This window comes from Bacillus rossius, chromosome 2, assembly GCF_032445375.1.
Source record: "Bacillus rossius redtenbacheri isolate Brsri chromosome 2, Brsri_v3, whole genome shotgun sequence".
Classification (NCBI taxonomy): Eukaryota; Metazoa; Arthropoda; class Insecta; order Phasmatodea; family Bacillidae; genus Bacillus; species Bacillus rossius.
In genome coordinates, this window is record NC_086331.1 from 51494267 (window position 1) to 51503190 (window position 8924).

An 8924-nucleotide genomic window follows, 5' to 3' on the forward strand; every position below is an offset into this window, starting at 1 on the left:
CGAAAAAATTAAATAACCTAGCATAAAATTTCGTATTCTCCACGGAAAAGTTATTTATTGGAGGTATGACCCAAGCAACAAACAGGCTAATTTTACAAGGGAATTTCACAATTTAATTTGAAATTAGTACACGCTAGTTTGGATAAAACATTAATAATTTAGCAGCATGATTGTAATTTTAACACTTCAATGCATATAAACGATTCATCATAATTGCTATACTACCAGAAATAATATATGTATTGAAGTGGCACAAACGAAATTTCAAAACACTAAACTCGAAGAGCGGCACTTTTTTTAATATAATTTCTTAATACTGTAACAAAAACTACAGAATTATACAAACATAACTTGTAGAACATCAAACACAAAATTCACTAGCCATACATTTATCTTAATATGATAATACATCCACACACACTTTACAATTTTTTTATTATCTTATTACTTATTTTGTTACACTGTAACACAATACTACTCACTGGTTGTGGTGTCTAGTGCACTGCACTATGCACATTAGTTGCAAAAATATAAAATATCAATTAGTGAAAAAAAAAATATTTGTCATGATATACATAACCCATGAATAGCTGACATTTACTTTTGGCAGAATCATAAATAGGAATACAAAATAATAAAATTATTTTAAAACTAATATATTAATTAAACACAAATAAATAAATACCATGTATTCCTAAATTCAGTATTTACGTTTAACCGAAATAACATTCAGGTTTTTCCTATCTATCGTGGCGAGATACGATGATCCATAGGCGTACCCAAGGGGGGTCGTTTTGGGGGTTCAAACCCCCCCCCCCTCCCCCGAAATAAGGCAAGAAAATTATGAACACTCATGTCATTCGAGCTCAATTTCTAAACACAGAGCAACGAGAGAAAGAACGTCACCAAGCAGCCCAATTGGTAAGTAAACGTAAACAAATTTGAATTGCAGTGGTTGGTTTATGATAAATGTTAAATTTAGGATGTTTATGAATATTTTTTGTTTGAAATTTGAGCAGTATTTTACAAAAAAAAATAAAACATATACCACAGGTATAAAAATGGCAAGTAAAAATATAAAAAATCTCCATATGAGAAGTAAATACGATAAATCTCCATATTTTGTCAGCTATTACAGAAATTATAAAAAAATATATAAAAGAATTTAAAAAATTGCTAAACAAAATTATGTTGAAACTCTAATAAAAAATTCCAATAATAAATCAAATACAATCTGGGGTATAATTAATAAGGTAACCAGTAAATTAGAAACTTCGTATGAAACTCCACAGTTAGTTGACTTAAAGGGTGCTCCAATTAAATCAGCCTCTTTCACAGCTAATTACATAAATAGTTTTTTCTGCAATGTTCGAAATAAAGTTAGATCTAATTTACCTATTCAAAGCGTTTCAACCTCATATTGGCGAACAAAAGTATCTGAATTTACTATGTTTTTATATCCTGTAATATACTCAGAAATTATTGTATGTATGTATAAAAAATCTTAAATCTAAAAAATCTTCTGGACTTGATGGAATCCACATTAAAATCATTAAAGATTGCTCGGATGTTTTAGCTGCACCATTTTAAACGAATCTTTTATACATGGTGTTTTTCCAAATGACTTAAAAAATTGCTAAAGTTATCCCATTGTTAAAAAAAAGTTTTTCCACATTAATTGAGAACTATAGACCAATCTCACTTCTTAGTTCCATTTCTAAAATATTAATAACAGATTGGTTAGCTATCTCACAAAATTTAACCTGCTATCTATATCCCAGCATGGTTTCTTAAAGGGAAAAAATACTGAGTCGGCTATTGGCGAGTTCGTTGATTTTGTCACAGAATGCAAGGACAGATCAGAGGATGTCGTTGGTATTTTTCTTGATCTGTCCAAAGCTTTCAACACAGTAGATCATAAATAACTTATTGATAAATTATATAATTTGGGAATTAGAGGTGTAGTCAATAAATTGTTGAAGTCTTATCTCACAAACAGAATGCGGATAGTTCAAGATACTAGAGTCAATAGTAACAACATATTAGAGTCTTATAATTCCCTACCTAAACTTATGAATGTAGAAGTTCCTCAAGGTAGCGTTTTAGGGCCACTTCTTTTTCTGGTCTATGTAAATGATCTAAGTTATCATTTTACCGATATTCCTATCATTTCTTTTGCAGATGATACTAATGTACTGGTTAAAGCCAATCCAGCTTCTAAACTTGATGCTCTGGTTATGAGTACACTACATACATTAAACACTTGGTTTACAAATAATAAACTGCTACTGAATTACGGTAAAACAAATTTTATTTTTTTCCTCTAAATTAAAATCAAATAAACCAAATACTCTGTTAAAAAATACTAACTTTAATTTTGTGGCACATTCACGATTCCTTGGACTTGATATTGATGAATTTTTATCATGGGACAAACATACGTTTGGTTGCTAAAGAAATTAAACAGTATGTGTTATATGTTTAAAGTACTTTCTCATATAACTACCAAACAATGCCTATGGTGTGCCTACTTTGGCTATGTTTATTCTTTAATCAGCTATGGAATTATGTATTGGGGGAGTAAAAGACATCATCTACAATCAGTTTTTGTTATACAAAAAAAATTAATCAGAATTATACTCCACATGAAACGTTTGGACAGTTGTCGTAATATTTATAAATCCTTAGGTCTTCTTACTGTGCCCTGTATTTATATTTACAAAGTATTATTGTTTATTCATAAAACCAAATTAATTCATTTAAAAAAATACTAATATTCATGAGTATTTCACGCGAATTAATGCAGATTTTCATCTGCAAAGGGTTCATAAGAAAAAAACTTTACAGTCAGTTAAAAATGTTGGTATTAGATTATTCAATAAATTACCATCAGTTCTAAAAAATATGGACCAATATAATTTATTTAAGAAGGAATATTTTTTTATTTATCACATAAGGCTTTTTATAATATAGATGATTATTAACAGGAGGTAGCTTCGTATTTTTTTTTTGTTTTTAATGTATGAATTTTCTTTTATATATAATTTCTTTTATGTATAATAGGGGCCTATATAATAGGTGTTTATTCATGGAAGAGCAGCTGTTATATTATATTATTTTAATTTTGTAATGCTTTTAATACTGTTCTTGTACCTGTTTATGTGTTTGTATTTATGTTTATTTGTAATTTTCTTTGACATATTCTATACCATTGTATGGTCTATTGAGTGAAATAAAAAATCAAATAAAATAAAATCAGGTCAGTCTAAATTCTCAAATCGCAGTGATTGGTCTATGGAATAATCAGTTCAACTCTACTTTGATTATGTTTTAGATTTGCTTAGTAGAATTGGGCATTGAGTAACAGTAGTGATTGCGACCTAATTTCATACAAAACTCTATAAAACTATTAAAACGTTGGAGGCGGGGGATGGGACTTTTTTGGTCGTTGGTTTTGTCAAGTCAGGTACTTTCATTTAAATACTGTACATCTGTACGTATAACACGAAGAAAAAGGTTTGATTATCGCAAGGTGTGTAATTTTAAACGACTGTTGCAAACATTGAAAAGCTGAAATGTAAATTTCTCGCCTCAGATGAAAGGGACCTCGTTGAGTGCAGCGTGGTGTGAAGTTGTGTATGAGTCAGTAGCTTAATGTCCTCAACTTAATGTGTAGGTGTTTTTAGCGAATATTGTAAAAGAACAATATAATTTAATATATTTTATACTAGTTGCCCGACCCAGCTTTGCACGGCTATACTAATGGGGGGAAAATGAGACTAAATATCCCATTTACAGTAATAATAAATGAAATAAAATGCAATTAATTTAGACAAAAATTTATTACAATTATTTGTAATGTACCGGAGAGAAAACGAGTAGCACCGATGGTTTCCCGATTCTCGAGCACGCAACGTAAAACTGATGTAGGCCCTACCCGTACTTCGCTACGGCAGTCTACAGGCAGAACACTTACGCCGCTCATTATACATGCCCCTCCTTGTGGGTACGCCACTGTCGCACCTCGAATGGAAAAAAAAATCAAAGCAATGCTCGTTGCCATGGAGACGCAGAAGGCATAAACAATGCAAAATCCCGCTGTCCCACTGTTGCCCGGGCTTAACCACCCTTGGGAGTGGATTTTCGGAAAACGTCATCCTGCATAACATGAGGAACATTACTGTCAAGTTCAAGTCTGTAGGATATAAAATTAAAAAAAGGGCAATTTTTGATATTTAAAGTCCCCGTAAAATTTCAACGGTGATGAGGACTGCAGTAACAGTGAATTGGTTGTTGCTATAGAGAAGAATGAAGCATAAACAAAGCAACATCCGTTGCCATGGTGATTTTATACCAAAAACTGGAATTTTGATATTTTACACCCCCAAAACTCCCAAAACTCCCTTCGGAAAATCATATCTTAGTGAGCGTCTACATACATCACAAAATGAGTAACTATGCTAAGTTTGAATCGGTTGAAAGATTTCAAGTCAATCGTAATGAGTCAGTCAGTGATATTTAGCACAAATATATTTTTAAATTTAAATAATTTAACATAAAATAATAATTAAATCTATACAGAAATATGCCACGAATTTTAAAAAAAATCGATCTAAGATATGCCCGTTGCCATGAAGACGCAGAAGGCATAAACAATACAAAATTCCGTTGTCATGGAGATGGAGTACCCACTGTTGCCAGTGCTTAACCACCCTTGGGAGCTGATTTTCGGAAAACGCTGTCATTAATCGAAATAAAATGTAGCCTTTATATAAAGTTGGACAAAGTAACAAATATTTGTGCGAAATTTCATTAAAATCAATGCAGTAGTTTCGGAAATTAGCCCGGACAAACATCGTGACACGAGATTTTTATATATAAAGATTTAATTCTGTTCTGCTACACTTGAATTGTAAAGCCTGAATTACAACAGCCCGTCGCATCCGAGCGTCATCCGTTCGTCCGTCAGCCGCCAAGCGATATACTTCACTTCAATTCACTGCTTGGATTTTGGCCTTGAGCGGTATCCGTTTAGCCAGAAATATCAATTTCATTATTCTTTTTCATCATCTTTTATCGCAAGTGTAAGTTTTGAATAAGTCTCAATTTTACTGCCATGTCTTACCCGGGACTCAAACCCAGAACCTCTCCCACCATAAGCCGGTGTGCATCCGACTACGCTACGGAGGTCGGCTGGCGATTTACAACACTCCGCTCGTCCGTCAAAATATTTCTCCATGTCAATGCTGACAACTGTTGAGAAAACTAACAATTTGGGGGGAAAAAATTATCATATGTAATTATATTACTTAAAAAATTATGTAAAGTAAGTACTACTTGAAACTCATTAAACTCATAGTGTTTTTTTTGGTATGTATTTTCACATTTCCAGAGCTACCATACATAATTATAATACTTCCATGACTTAGACCATTTTTGTTTCAATAAAGAGCTTTCGAAATGTGTCTAAACATAAGCTAAGAAATGATTTTGGAATCAGCTAAACAATTAAACAAACTTTAATACATTGTAATATAATATTTTATATGCAAACACCTAGAAGACATTAGGAGGTTATAGTTTCATCCGTTCACCCGTCAAAAGTATAAAGTTACCAAGCTTTAGACGGACGAGTGGATGACATTTTTCAGTCCATCTTATTGGGTGCAGGTCACGTAATTGACAAGACGGCCTTAGTTGCTAACACCCTTACAATCAAATTATACAGCAATTATTCTATTGTAATGCCGTCAACTTATTAGGAATAAGTTTGTAAAGTGCGTACGTAAATAAGTTAACTAATTTTAAAAAATATATATATACATATACACACATATATATATACATACATCTTTTTGGTTTTTTTTTGTAGGTATTTTAATATTGTAATGTGAACTTACTTAAGTTAATAGAAAGAAAAATTACGTACAAATTACATATCAACAATAGCCCAGGTTAAAAAATTAAATTTGAGACTATTCTATTTATTTACTCAAGAAATAATTAATTTTTGGTGTTTATGCAGATTTTCTTAAAAATCTGGAAGAACACCCCCGAAAAAAATTCCTGGGTACGCCTATGCGATGAGCACACCGTTACAAATGTACAAATAACTTTACGTTTCGAATGTTTGCTAGCTCATAAATTTAATCAATTGTCCGATAGAACTTGAGATATATTATAGTCTTAATATCTGTAAGTCAGTTGTGTATTTGAATGTTCGTACGATTGTGCCATTTAACACTTCAAAGAGGCTAATGAAATTATTCAATATAATATTTAAGAGTGGCGGGTTAAAGTTTATTAACGTATTGTCAATGCAAACAAAATATCGCTCGCAAATGTTAATATGTTGCGTGGCGTCGGTATAGGCTAGCGTTAGTGACAAAGCATTAACAAAATGGCCATACCTGGACGGACGATTTATTCTAACGTTAATAACGTAAAAATTTCGAATGATGGATCGCAACTTATTATATCATCAGCCTTATGATGATATCATGTATCTTTTTTAAATCTAAAAATAGCAATCAATAATTATATTTTAATAGTGCAAAAATACTAAGTTTATCTTCATCACTTCCTCATTAATAAGTAGAGACATGCAAAATTCGCGTATTCATTTCGTGATATGCTACAATTCAAATAATTATACCTTAGCGCTGCTTCTGCCATTGGTTCACTGTTAATCTGGAGTAATGAGGGCCAATTAGAGACCCTCGCTCAAAGAAGTATCGAATCACAGACACTCACAAGTCAGCAGCCAATGAACAGGTGGCATTTGCCCGAGTGTGTAGAGTGTAGTAGAGACTATCCTGGAGGTCACTGAATCCGCGAATTTTGCAGGTCTCTATTAATAAGAGCATGCATTTTCTGCGAAAAGATTTCGAGACTAGCTGAGAGTTAAAACACTAGTATTGTCTATGTTTCGTGACTGGTTCAGTTTCGTTCAAGCACATGCTTACTATTAGTACATGAATCACAGCCATTCAGTGCGGAAGAAAAAGCGTTCTGATCTGCACGGTGAAATAGGGCTGTCTTCTCTTGCAGGCGGCCACCAGTCACAAGGAGGAAACCGTTGGCGTGGGCATACCTTCTTGCGGTCTAATGGGCATTGGAATTTTTTCGCGAACTTCATGGCCCTACTTATTAGTCGAGAATAAATTAATTTTTGGATATGTGATTGTTCTACGGAAATGTGTCTTTTTCGTTAGGCATTAAGAAACATTTAATTACAATGTTCCTGAGACCTTTACCCATTTGTCTAACTGTTTTTAATAATAGGTGTTGCTTTAACTCGCCCGTGGTTCTCCACTCTTGATGTCTGTACCAAATTTGCCAACGATTTCTTACTTTTAACACCGTTATTCATTTTCTTGATAAAAAAAAGTTGGTTGTCTGTAAAGTCGGTTTACGGACGATAGTTTAACGTGACAACGTCATAACAAAACATTGATGAAATAATTGCATACTGTTATGAATAAAATTGAAACATTGTTATTGAATGATCACTATTTTGTATGGATACAAAGAAGGAGTGAAATTAAATCTACAATTTAATTGATAAATTTACTTTTATTTGCACTCATTAATTCAAATATGTTTATTACTTTAACGAAGAGATTATTTTAACTATAACTTTATACATGTTTGCTATTTAACTTCTTCAAATCTGTGTTATTCTGTTAAGGATAGGACGAAGATAGGAAAAGTAGGAAACGAATGGGAGTGTTTCAAGTTTAATGTGCCTCGAAAAAGTAAAATCGATGGTTGTTCCAATCGAGTGGAAGAGAGATATATGCGGCGCAAGCGCACAATGAGCGTAACGGGACACAGCGTAACGGGACAATGTGCGTTATGGGACACTTTTTCGTGCGTGCAGCCGGCGTCCATCGATTTATTAGACGTTGTCACGTCAATAAAGAGCGTTTTGAACGTTTTCGCCCTTTCGTAACACCTTTTCGCCACTTTGGCATTTTGACAGAACCGAAAATGCCGTAGACTGCACTCCAACTCTATCGCTCCGTCTTCAGTTTGGCAACAACGGAGAGGGCGACAACCAGGGAGGGGGCGAGCCCAGCGTCATTTCTGATAATCGGCTGTGAACACGAGAGAATGGTGTCAAAGATAAAGATAAGAAACGGGTGAGGTGGGTGATGATGAGGAGGAAAGGGACGACGGAGGCAGCGCTATCCTACAGGCAACAGTTGAACTTTTTTCTCATTCTTGCCTTATGTTTCTGGAAACGACCAACAGATGTGTTAGCATCGGAAATTTATCCTCGTAGCCGAGGGCCCAGTAAGCCTTAAGTAAAAAAGAAATCTCAAATATGTTAATCCGGCACGTTCAGAGCAACGGCCATTTCGGATTAACGATTTTTCCGGATCATCGAATGTCCATTTGAGTTTCAACGGGGACACCAGATGTGTTAATTTCAAAATGTGAAATGTATTTTGCTGGAAAAACCGGAAACACTGCCCTGAAATGAAAACCGTCATTAACATATATACCGTCTCCTGTGCAGTGTGTCAGCTCGTAGATTATCACATCTTATCACTTACATCGGTTCAGGAAAACTACTGTTCTCTACCTCTGGCCCAGGTCCGCTCAACATCTCATTGGCTCCCCGACGCCATAATTATCATCATCATCATCATCATCATCATCATCATCATTATCATCATCATCATCATCATCATCATAATCGCATTTCATGAGCCCAGTAATCAACCATTTGGAAGATCAACTGCTGAACGACAAACATGAACTATCTTCTAAGGCTGGTACACTCTCTTCTCACAACTATTCTGCAAACTCTAGAAGCTAGAGCGCCGGGCAGGCGGTAAGACTGAGATAGCTCACACTGGGATTCAAACCCGTTGGTTCATTGCTAATCTGGAGGACACTGGACCAATTTTAAGTTG